Consider the following 17,669-nt stretch of genomic DNA (forward strand, 5'->3'; position numbering starts at 1 on the left):
TAAGTAAACAGCTAAAAACGGAGAAAGAATAAAAAAAACTCAGTATAACAGTCCAGGCGAAGCGGGCCATTAACAAAGAACATATTATTTATAAATTACTTACAACAGATTAGGCACTTATAGCTCTTTCAAGACTAACGCAGAAGTAAGGGTACGATCCAATCAGAACCTGTATCATTGTACCTCGTGCATGTATCTCCATGGCAGTGAGTCATGGACAGCAGCGGAGAAGTCAAAGGTGGAATCATTCGAAATATGGTGTTTCTGAAGGATGATGAAACGGATCAACGGAGCTAGTTATAAGGAAGTCCTAAGAAGAATGACATGAAGAGCGATATAGAAAATCATGCGATGAAGAGGAAAACCAATAGGGTTTATTACAGCACATGGATGAGCTATAATTAGCATATAATCATAGTTATTGACGCAGGCGACATATAGTGGAAGGGCAGCTTGAACTTAAGAAAGACTTAATAATAAAGAGGAGACACTTTTCCACAAAATTATTCAGTAACGTTCGACGCGTTCAGACACTGAAAGTGCACGTGAGAATGACCTAGCGGTCGAAACTCGTACATAATAAGTAGTAAGTATACATTCAATTGTTAATATTGAGCTAAGGCATGGAATATACGATTGAAATATTTCAAAAAAGCCCGTTTCCTCGTATTACTTATTTGTTATTGAATGCTACGTTTAAAGCCGGATCTGGGTAGTTAAATACTAAAGGTGCTAGGGTCACCTGTAAAACCTAAAAAAAGTTTAAACTTAAGAATATTAAGATTAAAAAAACCAAATATATACACCGCTAACTTGATTTTAAACCTCAATGGTTGTCGTCGATGATTGAAAAACGTTTTCACGAGTAAATGAATTCTGTTTTTGAAGTCATATATCAGTAGTTAAATGGAAATAGCGTTACGATCAGCTATAATACCAAAATAGAATTAACTTAAAAATATAAGGATTAAAAAAGCCAAATTATTCTAAACTAGTTTTTAAACCTCAATGCTAGTCGTCTACGCTGCTAAAACTGTTTCACGAAAGAATACGCGGTAGGTTCTTGGATTGATTTTGGGTCGCACAGTCGTGAACCTACCTCCTTAACGCACCTGGCTGATCTTTGCTTCACGTGCTCCGACTCAGTTTCCATGGAGACATTCCAGAGTCATAAATATGTCGCCCCATTACAGATTCAAGGGAGAGCATCCAATATCGGCGGAGGACATTCAACCGGTAATCAGGTCGACAGCTGTAATGGAAGTTTCTCCTCAGACGAGGACGAACGTGACCCGCAAAGGTTTACTACACCCTCGGGGCGGTGCATCCTGGAGGGAAGACACACACAAATTCCCGTTCAAGAAAATCGGAGACCCCGGAATCCATTATCTACGCTACAACCACCACCTTCCACGGTCCTATACGCTACCCCTTCGCAACCCCATACCTCACCGTGTCAATACGGGCGCGCGAGTAATTATAATTAAATCCGCGACGCAACAGAAGCGCCACGCGAAAAGCTCATCCCGTCTCTACCTCTCGTTTCCGCGATAAATTTTCCCGGTTATCGCGTTCCGGATCTGCCTTTTAAACCGTCCCTGCATTTCAAGCGGCGCAGCAGCCCGAGGTAGTGGTGGTTTGGGGGAGAGATAGGGAAATTAGTTTGGGAACTGAACGTAAAAATAACACCACACGGGAAAAGACAAAAGAGCGACGAAAACAATTCCTCCGCATGCACCCACACGCGCCGCCACATTGTAAGTATTTCTCGCTTCGCCCATATAATAACGGTTGTAGTTTTCCACCACCAGCGCCTGCCTCACTGCTCTTGAGAGAGCGCAGAATTAGATCCCATCTAAAAACAACCGCGATCAAAATGGGAACTGGAGACTCCGAACATAAATCCGTGGAGGTTTCCTGCTTCGGAACGCTCTCGTAGCTTTTAAAACTTCAGAAGAGGAGAGTCGTTACTTCTTCGACAGGGCAGTACCCGCTTGGGAAATCCATAAAAACAAAGGAATAAACCGAGAAAATGCATGTGAATTACCGGAAAAATACTCAAATAGTCATTTGTGTGGTATGAGCACGTACAGGAAGGAACCAATAACTTTCTCTTTAGCTTCATAAGCAGAGGTACCTCAGAGGAAGTTTAGGGTAGAGTATTGCTCATCACTTTTTGCCTACTGCACCGAGATTGAAGTAGCAAAATCCGAGATCACGTCCGACCTCTGAAAAATCTCAGGACCTGGGCCTACGGGTTGTGGAGCCCGAATTCTAGCCACAACAGCGGACTAATCGGCTTGTCTTTATTTACCTAATTTTTAAATGAATATGACCAATTGTAGAGAGCTTTTGAATCTTCTAATGAGCCGTTCAATGGGTAATTCATTGCGCGAGGAAACACAATCGAGATGAACCGTTCCCCTTGGAGGTGAGTCTTTTGAGTGAGCCTTTGCACACGCGCAATTTAGCGTTCACTTATTGCGCTTCCAAACAATGCTCGTTAAATGCTGTTTGGCTAAATCTGTGACGTCATCCGAATATTAGCCCAAATTTATTGCAGAATATTGAATTGAATAGAATTGATGCAGAATAACCGGAAACCACCACCACCACAGCAGTGAGGCAGGCGCTGGTGGAGGAAAACTACAACCGCTATTACATGGGGGAGCGGGAAATACAATGTGGCGGCGCGTGTGGGTGCATGCTGAAGAACCACCCATTAGCTATACTTTCTGCCACGTATACTGGAGAACGGACTGAGATTGTACTGCCCACAAAACATGCAATGTTGGACCACCATTGATTTAAATAAGATAGAAACCAAGATATTAGAATGCAGCTGAAAAGAAGAAGCCAAGGCTAACATTAAAATAGGTAAGCAAACTCTGGTGGAGGTGGATGAATTCTGTTGTTTGGGAAGCAGGATTACTAGCGACGGGAGAAGCAAGAAAGAAATTATCAGCAGAATAGCCTAGGCGAAGAGAGCATTCCACCAAAAGGGAGACCTGCTTACAGCGGGAAACTTAAATATAGAAGCAGGGAAACAAATCATAAAAAACTCCATTTGGAGTATGCTCCTTTATGAGAGTGAGGCATGGACAATGACAAAGACAGCAGATGAGAAAGCAAGGATAGAGGCATTCGAAATGTGGTACTCCAGAAGAATGATGAGGATAAAGTGGATCGACCGAGTTAGTAATGAGGGAGTCCTAAGAAGTGTAGGAGAGAAGAAAAGCCGCATAATATACCATAATAAGAAGACGGAACAACCTTAGAGGCCATATCTTGAGACATGATGGCCTGATGAAGGCAATCGTCGAGGGACAAGTGGAAGGCAAGAACGGGAAAGGAAGACCTCGAACAAAATACATGGGACAGGAAAAGAAAGATAAGAAAGAGAAAAAATACCCAGTAGAAAAGATTAGCCGATAGGAGAATTGATTGGAGAGCTGCGTCAAACCAATCTTAGGATTGTTGACCATTGATAATAAGAAATATCCGTAGTAATTTTCCACACTTATTTCTTAATTAAACCGGTTTCCACATTTACACCTAATTCAAAAGCTCAATTTACGCTGGAAATGAGTTAATAAATGAAATCGGAAAATTACCACGGCTGTTTCTATCTCATTACAATTGATTTCCGCAAAGTAAACTCGTAGAAAATTGACCTCACCATTCACTTTACCTCCCCTATTCGGTGCATCCAGAGGACATCGACTTTCAATAGGTCAGCAATAGCTACGTTTCATCGATTCGTAACTCCCAGGTGAGAAAAAGGCTTCTTCAATACTGCCTACAAATCAATGGGTAAGTTCTAACAACACGAAATATAGAAACTTATAGTAATAAATAGAAACTTTGCACGAGGGCAAATAAATGATTTATTTTTTTTTGATTGTATACACTTTTAATTGAAATTAAAAACCAAAAATACATAAAACTGAAAAAAGAAGCATACATTTGCAAACAAAGAGTTGTTATTTGCTTGAATTTTATTTTTTATTAACAGTATTAGCAGTATTAACTAAGACCGGCCAAATTTTGAAATACGGGTTGTTAGAACTTAGCCATCGATATCTCTCTTTTTTCTCGATCCTCTCTTGCGCATCACAGAAAGTCAAACGAATCTCCTAGCCCTTATTATTTTTCATAAAACCCAACGGTAACTACGCTATTTCATACGTCTGGCGTTCGTATTCACAACAGTGAATAACTAAAGATTCATATCACTTTGAAAGTTTCCACAGAGTTACGACGGATTACTTTTTTCCAGCGGCCCGAAAAATCTGGGCAGAAATTAATTTCTGATTCGTCCTTTCCTACGATGATAACAGTCACTGGTGAAAGTTTTCATTTCGAGAGAGCCTAGGATACCGCCGTTCGCAAAATTTTGATTGCATCAATTTCAATTTTTAATGAAACTGAGGGACAAAAACGGGCTTCCAGAGGAATTGCAGCTATTGTGAAAAATTGTGAAAATAAAATTTAAAAAAATGACAAAAAAATTAACCATCAGTTCCATCATAAGTTTTATTGGATATTAACTTTTACTTAAACCACTTCTTTTTTAAATAGCGCGACCCGGGTTTCGATGAATTATCATCATCTTCAGGTGCAAATTATGATCAATTTATTTTATTTTATTTAAGATAAATAGATCATAATTTGCGCCTGAAGATGATGATCATTCATTGAAACCCGGGGCTCGCTATTTAAAAAAGAAGTGGTTTAAGTAAAAGTTAATATCCAAGAAAGCTTTTAACTGTGAAAATGTTATGAGAGGATGCTGATGACGGTTCCGAGGCCGCGTTGCCTGATTGTTTAATTTTCTTTCATGGCGTGCTCATATTTTCTGAAACTAAAAGTGTTGGTATAGTTATTACTGAGAATTCCAATATGTATAGAGGAAACCAAAAAGAGCGTTCACAGTTATTTTAGTCTCATCCGGAGGTACCTACGTTGTAGAAATTCATTTCAATCCGTGATACGTCACAACGGGGAAGAAAAAAGAGTAACTATTGAGTAACGCGAATGGACATAATATTAGGGAAATTATTCGGGAGTTTTTAAATTGATTAATAGGCTCTACTATTATTTCCCGACTTAGCTGAATGTAAACGAAAAGAATCGGCTATTTTCGGTCATAGAAAATTTTGCTACACAGCAATACATTCTACGATCCATAATTGGAAAAAAGCATAGAAGTAAGGAAACAATTCATCAGATGCTACATATGGAGTATGTCTCTCTATGGAAGCGAGGCTTGGACGTTGACAGCAGCAGAGAAGTCAAGAGTGGAAGCATTCGAAATGTGGTGCTACCGAAGAATGATGAAGATAAAATGGATTGACCGTGTGAGTAACCAGGAAGAGCTAAGGAGAGTAGGAGAAAAGAGAAGCCTCCTAAAAACATTAAGCAGAAGAAGGGACAACTTAGTTGGCCACATTTTGAGGCACGATGGTCTGATGAAGACAACCGTTGAAGGACAAGTGGAAGGGAAAAAGGGCAAGGGACGGCCCCGAATGAGTTATATCGGACAGGTTATAAAGGATGTAAAAGAGAATAAATATGTAGCTATGAAGAGATTAGCGGATAGGAGAGAGAAATGGAGAGCTGCGTCAAACCAATCTTAGGATTGTTGACTGATGATGATGATGAATTGGAAAAAATGTATTAAGATTATTTTATGTTAATTTAAATTTCAATGTTCAAAATTTGAAATAAAACTTCCATTACTTTCGTGCTGGGACTTAAATATTCTATGTTTTTCTCGGCAAGACCAAATTACTGTGCTCTCCAGGATCATCAAGCGTAGATGAGTATGGTTCATGAGCTATTCGCGGGGATTATTATGAAGTCCTGGCTAGCACAGAGCTATTACTTGAAATCAATTACAGACACTTTTACGTTAGATACAGATTTTTTTCTCCTGCCGTACTGTCTGAAAAGGGCTGAAAATTAGAGAGCTCCGAGTGGATAATTCAATATAAGTGAAGATCAAAGTGAAAAATTTTGCGGAAGAAGACTGAAATGGTCTTTATATTCAAAAGAGCCTTAAGGAGTAGTCATTGAAAATTTAAACTCCTCATGTTCAATATAGTCAAAGGGAATGCAATCACTGATCAGACAGGGTTTTACTAATTAAAGGAACTTCTCCACCATTGAACCTCTCCAAAAATTAGGTGAAGCAGGAATATTTCAATGCCAGAATAGTAAAAGCATAGCTAAGAGTTGATTTCTTCGATAAGACTGCGCAAGGTCTAATATCGATTAGAGAAATATAGAGCAATGGCGGAAAAAGTCTCAAAAATCTAAATCTTGACTAGGTAAAAATTAAAATTAATTATTTTGTATTCCAGCACCGCATTTGTTCCCCTTTACCTCAATACGAACTAGACCTGTTTGAAAGCCAAGTTGTTTATATTAGATAGCTTAATATCTCGCTTCACATAATGCAACTGTAAATAGAAGAAACATTCTTGGATCAGAAAAGATAGGTAAATTTAAGCACGTTATAATAACCTTTGATCGAGACTTAGATAGAATAATGCACATCAATGAGAAAAAAGATTAACTATTTAAATTCTTTGCTCAGCGCTGTAAAGACAGCAACATGCATTCAAAACAATTTCTTTGAGTGATGATATTTTTCTCTTGCTTCAAGTCGCTTTCATTACTTGCGAAAACATTTCTCTCCACATAATCCGACGCAATGGACATGATAGAAGAATTTTCACTCGATCAGAGTATAGATAAACGTTTTCAGCACTAGCCTTTAGGAGCGGTATTGATGATGAATGGAATCACTGGTGAACGCTGATTTCGAACGGTTGTTTTACGACTTGTACCGGCGCTAACGAGCAGACGGTTTTATCCCCCACTAATGTTATCATTCACTGCTGAGGGCTGTTTGCGGAATAGCCGAACGTAGCTGGCGACCGCCGCTGTATACACGCGCAGTGAAATGTCTCCAGTGGGGGAAAAGCTGCAAACAGCACATACTCTCTCTTCATTTGAACTCTTTTGTGTCCAAATTCGTCGCGAAAGGCACGCTGTCCGTGAAACACATCGCTTCAAATCCCGCCGGGTTAATCTGGGAAAGTTTCGACAACCCTGATTGGAAATCGCTCCGCAATTATCGTGATAACTGCGGATTCAAGCAATTGGCCCGAGTTGAAACTTTTTTTTTGTTTAAAATTCACAGCCACTGATTAGTAGTTCCAGCGCAAGCGACAGATCAGAAATTACAGCATTCATGAATCACCACGACATAAATGGGTGACTTAGCATACATTTATTTCCCTCCAGAATATGAGATAATCTCATGTATCAGAGAGTTTATCCAGAATAAACTATCGTTAATACGCAAAATGATAGATTGTCCGGGGAACTATAAATCAATTATCGATATCATCGTATTAAAAACCACAGGTGGAAATAGAAATTAAAACATGCTTTTGATAGACAATCACTTTCTACACTCTGCATTTCAATCTTATTATTATTATCATCATCATCAATGAAAGCCTCTAAAAATGCTGAAATTTTTAAAATGCAAACTTTATCAGGACGAATAGGATAGAGCAATATCAAATTTCATATAAGAGCGGAAATCGCACCACTCTATTTTAGAGAAACTCTTTTGACATTTCCTTTAAGGTAAATCTGCGTAGGTACTTGCTGCCATTTACTATATTTTTAATAAAAAAAGGGTGTCTGTGAACCATCTCCCGCTATAACCAGATTCCGCTAAACATTCGTGGAAATAATCTTTCAAGCTAATAATAATTTCAAAATTAGGCCTGGAAAACACCTCTTTTATTTGGGTCGAACACAAACATAGCTTTTAAATTGGATATACATGGACACAAGGTGGCCAAACATCAAACTGAGGCAGAAATCGTCATGCGTGGCTTTTATATGCAGATAACCGGAATAAAATACGATTAGAAAGGTCACGCTGACTTTTGGCAGAATAAATAAATACGTATATAAATAAATAAATGAATAAGATTATGTGGTGGAAGATTAAATTATCCCTTTGCCATTAAAATGTGACCGGATTAATAAAAAAACAGTTGGAAAAATAAATTTGGGCTTCCCTCCTCTTCACAATTGTCAGTGGTATCCTGTTAATCCACTCACAGGTGACAACATTCCAACGAATTATGTTGCAAGGTAGGTACTAAACGGCATCAATATCTGGGACAAAACTGCAATTGCTTTAAATGATGTTTTTTAATGCTTGCATACAAGGTTTTGAGACAGGAATGACATTGGCGTGAATGAATGATAAGGCGAACACATTTATGAATAAAAAAAATAGAATGGGTGTGTGATGTTGCGTGTTGGATAATTATTAAAGCGTTTCACAGGCGGAATTTATCAAGATTATGCCACCGACCAGTCCAAATGCATATCCCGCCGGTCACGGAACGTGTTGTAATTGGGAACAAAAATGCGAAAATATTGCTTTTCTCAAGTGAACTTGATTACTCAGCAACAGCCAATACCTCGAATGCTTCAGGTTGGTAAAAACACCTATTTACATAAAGCCCAGTGCATCCTTGATTTTATCGATTTGAGAATAATCAAACGGTACAAATATATGGCCCATCTATAACAAAGAAATTTGTTCTAACTGATAAATAATACAGCTGTAAGAAAATAAGCAAAAAATGGTGTTAATTCAAAGAGGTACTACACGATTTATTATTTCCTTCAGGTAATAAGTAGGGAGTTTGAATAGGCCGTAATATACTACTGAAGAGGAAAAGACACAGTACTTCTACCCAGGTACGTCGATAAACGTAGTCTCTTCAATAAAAAAACCTTTTAATTCAAGCAATTTCTTTGCTAGCCCAGACCCGTTCAACTCTCCAATAGTTCAATTTGAAAATTGGTTAACATGCAAGCGATTTGATGGCAATGAGTTTGAGTTGAAGGAAGACCTTAGGGTATAATATTTTCACGCTTAGCTTAGTTTCACTGACGACGCGCTGTGGGCCGCTAAAAAAAATATTTCCCCATAACAGGTGGTATACCTCATACATGAGACCCCATTAACCATCCTAGGGCCTTCGAATCGCTTGCCTTAACGTGAAATCAATCGAAACATGAAACGCCCTACACTGGAGTCTTTTTCATAATCTAAAGCTAGCTCATTATGTTGCAAAAACGTTTTGCTTCCTTTGAATAAATAAACACAAGAATGTTGGCAGTGGCTGCTCAATACCTGAAGGAAATTGAGGCTTCAATAGTTTTAAGAGGCAATTAAAAGTTAGCTAATGAAATACCGGGGGTTTCAAAATGAATTGCATGGTTTGAACGCCTTATAAAATTTTTTTCTGTTAACTTACAGCTATAAATGATACAAAAATTATAAGATAAGCTCAAATGGTTTTATTTTGTTGGCAAAAGTACGCGTGTGGACGTGATGTTTCCGCCACCATTTTTTAGAAAGCGCTGGCAACAATTACTCGAAAGACACTAATCAACGTTTGGTAAGAACTCGCATGTCATCATGACATGAGTAGTGTGACGATTGTTGCTCACATTGAACACTCGTAGGCTTTTATATATAATTTTTTGAGTAGTTCTTTCATTTTATGCATTATTTATAGCTGCAAGTGTAACTTAATAAATATTAGAAAGGGTTGAACCTCCGCTATTGATTTTGAAACCCCCCGGTACTTATAAATATATTACATTAAAATCTTGATACTTCTCGCTCGCGTTGAGAATAAAATTCAATGAAAATAAAATTTGAAAACAAAATGAACAAAATGAAAAGAAATCCTAACATCCTCGTCAACCAATCAGGCCCATTAGACCCATCACGTGATTTCGGATTTTGTCATCTCAATTTTGATCACATGCGAGGAACTCTAAAATAGTATCAGAGTGTTGAAGAAAGACAGGGAATGAAGGATGGGATGCTGCGAGTGGAAATTAATAAGGTGGGGTAGAGTTACGCAAGATTTGTTTGGAAAGATGACGAGAGGCCGAAAAATTGGACGAGCGTCAGAATCCCCTCTCGCCCATTGACGTCGAGTAAAAATAAATGAAATTTGAATCCTTCATCCTCTGACAAATATTTTCGGCTCGATTTTCATTCAGTTAATACATAGAATTGTACGAAAAAAGCTGATAGATTCTTTTTCGAGATGGTCTCCTGCCATTGATTTTGTACCTAAAGAGAATGCATCACTTCCCCTCGACTCTTACTTTTTGGCTGCGTAATACGAGCAAAAAACTAATTTTTTCGCCTAAATAAATTTCAAGATGTATGAAAAAGACCCTTCTTAACATTTGCCAGTATCCAATATTTGATAATTGTACCTGAGGTACAGAAAAATGGCGTTTACGGTCTACCTACTATATACACCTCTAGTGCAATATGGTAATTTAAGTATACCGGGGCGTTATTTATATATTTGGACCACTTTGTTTTTGGATATGAATAAATTAATCGAACTGTTTTCACAGGGATATAATACGTAGCTAAAAACAGGCCGCTGGTGAAAATAATAAGAGGGGAGTAAAATATGCTTTTAGAAATTATCTCGTAGGGTAAGAGCCGGCACTTGAAATCTGAGGATGTATATAGCAAAATATATTTGTATTATTGAAAGTCTATATCTATCTCTATGTGGTTAAAGTTCGGGCTTCGTTCTCCGGCTGTGCCGCTGTACGCACGGTTCGGTCGGCTTGTGGTATCATATGCTCGGCAGTTTATACCACCTCGTCCAGTATTGTTCTTAAATTTCCACGGGTAAGAATGACGCCACGGTAGATTGCCACCTGGCATCCTGACCGGGAATCGGGGGATTCAGTTTCAAATCCCGGTCATGGCGAATGATTTTTTTCTCTGTGGATTTTTCGCACAACAATATGGTAAATAAAAACGAATACTGCGTCAATAAAAACGGCAAAATACGACCGATAAAGAGCGAGTAACACGTCCTCCTAACTACTTTTTTTCATCAAAAAGATGCGCTTGGAGTGGATGGTAATTTTCTCCAATCTCAGATCATTTTTCTAATGTTGACTGTCAAAGGACACCGTATAGAGTACGAAAAGCATAGAAGCATCGGAAATGATAAAGGTCTTGTTTTTAGATTTACCATAAATATAGAAAAACTAATACCACTTTGTATTAGAATATTATTAAATAAATTGAATTTTTTTCACGGCAATATAATATGTTGCTATAAACAGTCCACTGGAGAAAATAGTTCGAGGAGAGTAAATTATGCTTATAGAAATAATCTCGTACGGTGAGAGCTGAGGATGTGTAAAGAAAAATATGTTCTGTATTATTGAAATAATCATTTTTTAAAGAAAATATTTTATTTGAACCGGATTTCAAAATTTTTGCATTGAGACTTAACATTAAGGCATTATTGTATACAAAAAGAGGCGAGAGCAAGGTCCAATGTTGCCAGATTCTTCGTTCAATTGAAATTTGAATTGTACGTCAGAGACCTTAGATGAGGTGGTGTAGGAAAAATCAATCCCCCGACCTTTAGGGGAGTCTGTGGATACATCAAATTCTATAACCAATGTCACATTTGGAGTAAGGAAAAAAACGATGAATAGATTGAAAATACTCCTCAATCTCGTACGACCACTGCTGGAGTTTGAATAATTCAGTGGATGTAGCTATTTTCATTTGTTTTACTCATTTAAATGCATTAAAAAATAACAACGTGATGAATAACGGAAATGATTAGACCATAAATTGTGTGAGAAAATATCCTAAAATAATACCTGCAATGAAATTCATACAAGAATTTTTCAAAAGTAACATTTATAAGCCCAGATTGGTGTCAAAAGTAACAAAAATATTTTTTCTTCCCAAATTTAATGTTCTGCATTTTTTCCCAAGTTTGGATCCGTATTGTCCATAAATATTGATTGGGAAAGCATAATAAGTTGTGAACTTTTGAAAAGCATAAAAAATATACCTGCTCCACTTGTGATCGTATCTATGTTTGCTTTCCAAAAATAAGCGTGGGTATTGAACCTTTGAAATAATTGCCTGCAAAAGTGAATAATTTTGGGTGTGATTTTAATGTCTGGTATCTCATAGTATCAACTACCCTTGTTCTACTCCAAACAATCGTCATTAAAGAGTAAACACTCCGTCATGTGTCCACATGCTTTGAAATTATTTGGGAACGAGATCACAGCACGAGGATTCGGTGATTTATGCGTTATTTAAAATGCAAATAAATCAGGATATTGCCCTGAATGTTTGATGTGGTCCATTCAATAAGTGGATTGACTAAAAATACCTCACTTTTCCATATCAACCTCGCTCGCGGCTCTAAAAAAGGTCAAAAGACGAATTGGAAGAGATTTATGAATGAAATTGAATTTGCGATGATTCAATTACCGTGCGCGAAGAATTATATCGGCAATGCACCCCTTTAATTATTTTGGCATCACACGAAGCGGGTACGAAGTTCGTGTGCGTCGAAATAAATGTGCTAATTAAAAAAAAATATTTTTGATGGAATTTTTTGCAACCCTAAAAGAACTTGATCTGCTTCACTCAGCTTCATGATATTGATGGACAATCATTATGCTGGATAAAATACTGAGGATACCTTCCATGTCGACCGATTCACTTGGTGTTGATATCGTTTAAGTGGTATCCAAGGCCACAGTACATAGGGTGGTCGATTTCTCTTCTACGGGATGGCTTTTAAATATCGAAAAGGTGGAGTTTGTTTCCATTTTTGTACCAGTATTGTGGCTGGGTAATTGTGTGAATGAGTTGAGCTTACAAAATCGTATCCTAACGTCACTATTTCCATAACCTTTTCAAGAAGACTGTTGGTAATAAATGTAAGGTTTAAAATTGAATTCGAAACTGTACCGGCTGTAAATATTTCATTTAGTTTGCTCAGAAATGAAGTATATCACTACTACATTTCTTTCAGTATAGGCTGAGTTTTTTCCCATAAGCGATAGACTCGCAAGTTACAACTCAACGCGTAAAAATGTCTATTTGTACCCTGAAGACGTTGGAAGACAGAAATATTGATATTTATTAACACATTGATCTGGTGTGATGCCCGTGAAAGCTTCAAAAATACAATCCAACATGACGGAAAAATGTCATACAAGAAAATGGATAAAAATAAGTAAAACAACATCGAAAATACTACCAAAATCAATCAGTAACTACGTTCTTTCGTCGATTTTTTCTTCTTTCGTACGATTATTAATTGGAATAAGTTTTCCTAAACTTTTTTTCGAGATTTTTATTCGCACTAAAGGCTTCCAAATATATCCTGCTTCATTTACCACGGATGAAATATCCACGAAGCTAAAATGTCAACCTTGATTCAAAAATAGCCTCTTTCCTCCACGTTGTAGCTTGGAAGGCTTCAGTCTTTGTTTTTTTTTCTGCTAAAGTACCTGCGTTTAATACAAATTTGTTTCCCGGAAGTGCGAGGAAACAAGAGAAATATATCATTCTCCACTGATTAAATTTCTTTCCTTCAATACGGCTTCCTCCCACTTCCCCAAGCCCAATTACGCTGCCCGGAAAAAAATATTTCTATAAGCTCTGGTAGCTCGGCAGTTGAACTCAGATTGTTTCGTCATCGCGAGAAAAGGCAACACAGTAAGGCCATAAAAGTGGAAAATATAAAAATTGACCACGTTCATTGAATAAAATTCATTGCTTAGAAATCATCTTCAACCATGTAAGGTTGCTGAATGTCCTGAAAGCATCTTCTAAAATGTCATAAAAAGATATGTGCGACTACATATAAAAGTTTCCAGAATGATGAAAACTGGTGGACAGAAATCAAAAGAAAACAGCCAACTTTTTAATATTAATTGATTATAGATCATACTTCTATCAAATAGCTTTGTAATTTACGGCGTAAAATATTAGATTGCTATCAGGTAGCGCTTGGCTAATATTAGGATTATTCATACCCTATCAAACGAAGGAAACTTTCCGACCATAGGCAATTTTAATAGGTGATTATTAAGACATGTTTTCCCTGAGCTCTGTGACTCCTGCTTGCATTGGTAATCTCAGATAGTGTAAAACTCCTGACTACTCGTATAGCATCTGGGCCCCTGTGACATCACGTGGAGTGGCATCGCATGGGCGCCAATATATTCAAGAAAATCGTTTAGGAGGACTTGTGAAATCCCATTCACTGTAAAAATGGCACAGAAATCGGGAGAAGTAATTTAAATAGGCAAATAATTGAATTGCGAAGGGAGACTTACGTATACTTCGTATTTAGTAACGACATTGACACATAAAGGAGAGCTCATAAAGCCAAGGTATACGATAACAATTAGTTATTTATTACTTTAACAGCAATTTTTGGAGGCATCCAGAATTTTTGATCTTGTGAGACTCTTTTGTGGTGAGTAAATCTGAAAATACCCTTATATAACCTCATTCATAAATTAGGAGAAGTTTCCATAACAAGGCAGACGAAAAAAGACAATTTTGTTTCCGATGCCAGGAGTACAATACGTTTATCCTGTTCCATCGGTTGGAGGTAAAGATGCATGCAGCTTTATTAAAGCTAATATTCGTTGGCATTTAAACTAAAAATTGACGAAATACGAGGAACATTCAGGAATTTATGATTTCAAGCATCAGACATCACTTACAGTCATGGCAGTTGACAGTCAGACATACCTTTGGTTGGATAAGGTTTTCTATCATTTAAGGCAAAGAAAATTTGTTCCACTAAATGTGGTTGAAGCGGTCAGCGTGCGTTAAATAGATTCTGTGTAAAAGAATTGCTATTTCTTATTTAAACGATAATTACAATTTCCACCATAACGTGCCACAAGCCGTATATAAATAAATACCATTTGTTTTGAACTCATATAATATTTAACTCCAATTTTAAATAATATCCGTTACTTTTATGTAACTATCGATCGGCTTCAAGGTTTTCAATGTAGTCTTAAAACAAAAATTTAAAATGCTAAAAGGAAGGATATGGCATCCTCTAGCCACAAATGTAATAGGTACAATTAGTTTTGAATACTATCATACAATATTATGTAACTGCAATTTTAATTCATTTCCGTGACGATATCTGCAGTTATCGATCGGCTTCAAGGTTTTCTTGCAGCGTTAATACAAAAGCTTACAATACTAGAGGGGAAAATATGACATCCTAAATCCATAAATAAAAAAAAAAACCATTGAATCCAAGTGAACTGAAGTGCTGAACATCATATAATGTTATACAGCTCCAATTTTGATACATTTCCATTACAGTATCTGTAGTTATCGATCGGCTTCAAGGCTTTCAATGTACTGTTAAGACAAGTGTTTACAATGCCAAAAGGAAAGATCCTTATCCTCAAATCATGCATGAAAAAAATACTAATATTTTTGAATATCATGTAATGATATTTAGCTCCAATGTAAATTCATTTTCGTCACCACATCCATAATTATCGATCGGCCTCAAGGTTTACAATGTCCTGTTAAGACAAAAGCTTACAATTCTAAAAGGAAAGATATGGCATCCTCAAGCCATATATGAAAACGATACCATTGGTTTCGAATATCAAAGAATATTATACAACTCAAATTTTTATACATTTCTGTTACGGCATCTGTAGTTATCGATCGGCTTTAAGTTTTTCAGCGTAGTGTTAACACAAAAGTTTACAATGCTAAAAGGGAAGATATGGCCTTCTCAGGGAGGAAGAAACCAAGCATTTGCTCAGCAGCAATAGCATGTCCTCGATGCCCTATCATATCCGAAGGAATAATAGAAGCGATTGAATAGCGACGTTGGATCATGATCACGAACAACTCTTCATGGCTTTTCACGGCACTGAACACAAGCTTCCTATTATTGGAAAGGAATGAGAACGATGGAAAAGATATATACCAGAGGTAGTAGTAACATGGGCTCCCCAGTCTTCGGATAAAAATATCAAAGGGAATTCTCGAAAAGAAAACAAATCGGAATCAGAGTGAACTTGCTGTTTCCTTCTCCGATCGAAGGAAATTCTTACTGTGGTCGTCGATTTCTTCCTTTTTTTTCTTCTTCGTTCGACACGCCGCCATAACCCCCGATGAATCGTGGTTACCAATCTGACCTGGATGGATTTTCAACTTAAAGGGCAAACTTCGTTCGTGATAGTCGAATGGGAACATTCATGGCATTTTCATGAAAAATGATTGAAAAGTTCATTTTTTGGCGAGGGAATTTATGAAAAAACAATAAATGAAATTTTTTCTGTGACAAATCTGATGTTTGACGGTATTTCTTAATATTGTTTCCATTATAATTATATTTACAAATTAATATTATATTTATAAATATAACTATTATATATTATATTTCTTCTATCCGTTACTACTTTTATATTGTAACAGGTTTCGAACGCATACATCTACATATACTTGTAATAAAGTTATCAATGCTGAAGTAGAATATAGTATAAAGTCAATAAAAATCCCAGCATCACGTTAATTAATTAATATTTTTAAATTAAATGGAAAACACTGCTACTGACTACTATTTTCACAAGAATGGTGTTTAATAAATGATGCCTATTATCACCCGTGTCATTCCTTTAGTAAAAATAACATCGCCAAAACACATGTGAATCATCAAAATAGAGAAAGGTTATAAATTATTTCTCTTATGCCACATTATAAAAAATGGAAGACTTTTAAAAATTAACTAAAAATACCAGCTATCACCCATTTCTTTAAATTTAGCTACCCGCATCCGTGATCAAAAAATAATTCCTTGTTTTATTAATTTCCTCAGTTGCATTGGGTATCAGGATTAATGAAGTAACTACGAGAAATATTTTGATTTAACAGAATAGTTTCATTTTCATAGATCATGGCTTAAGTGAATGTTTTCACGTAAAAATGAGCTACATTGAGATTTTGCGTACAATTACTCATACGAATGGAAAAATTGTCGATTAAATTTTAAAATTCAATTAGAAATAAAATAAACTCCTATCTCGAGTACTTATGACTAAGAAACTATTTCAGCATTTATATTTATAGTAATATGTTTGCATCGATGGAATATCAGTGGCCGCTGGAAAGTCAAAGAAAACTTTTTAGAACAGCTCAAGGCTGAGATTCAACTGGTTGATGAACAAACAGCGCCATACAGGCAATAGGCACAAATATCTAATGCACGTATTTATAGCAATTAATTTAATTTCCGTTACACTTATCAATTAATGTAAATAATAAGTTTCTTTGGAATGAAAGGAATCAGCAATTCTCAGAGGAGAATTCTTTTTTGGCTAGTTCGCAATTATTTTTAATTAACAATTTTCATAGTTTTAGAATTAACAGAACCGTATTTTTTTTCCGCCGACTTCTTTTCGCGGAGGACAATCTTCGGCCTTAACCTTTTCGAAGATATCTCTGCTCATGACGTCACAAACTCTTGCCGAGCGTTTAGCCGTTTCTCCGCCACTCCTCGACCTTGCGTTTCGGCCGCAACTGGTTACTTGATGTTTACGCTCTTGACAGTGATTCCTTCCCTCAACGAAAGATTCTCCATGTAAGAGTTAATGAACCGGAACTGTTATGACGTCAATAGGTCATGAAAAGTGGCAGGTACTTCGGTGTTTTTTTATTTTAATTTTAAGCTTGCAACAGAATGGGG

Source organism: Ischnura elegans, chromosome 7 (assembly GCF_921293095.1).
Source record: "Ischnura elegans chromosome 7, ioIscEleg1.1, whole genome shotgun sequence".
Lineage (NCBI taxonomy): Eukaryota > Metazoa > Arthropoda > Insecta > Odonata > Coenagrionidae > Ischnura > Ischnura elegans.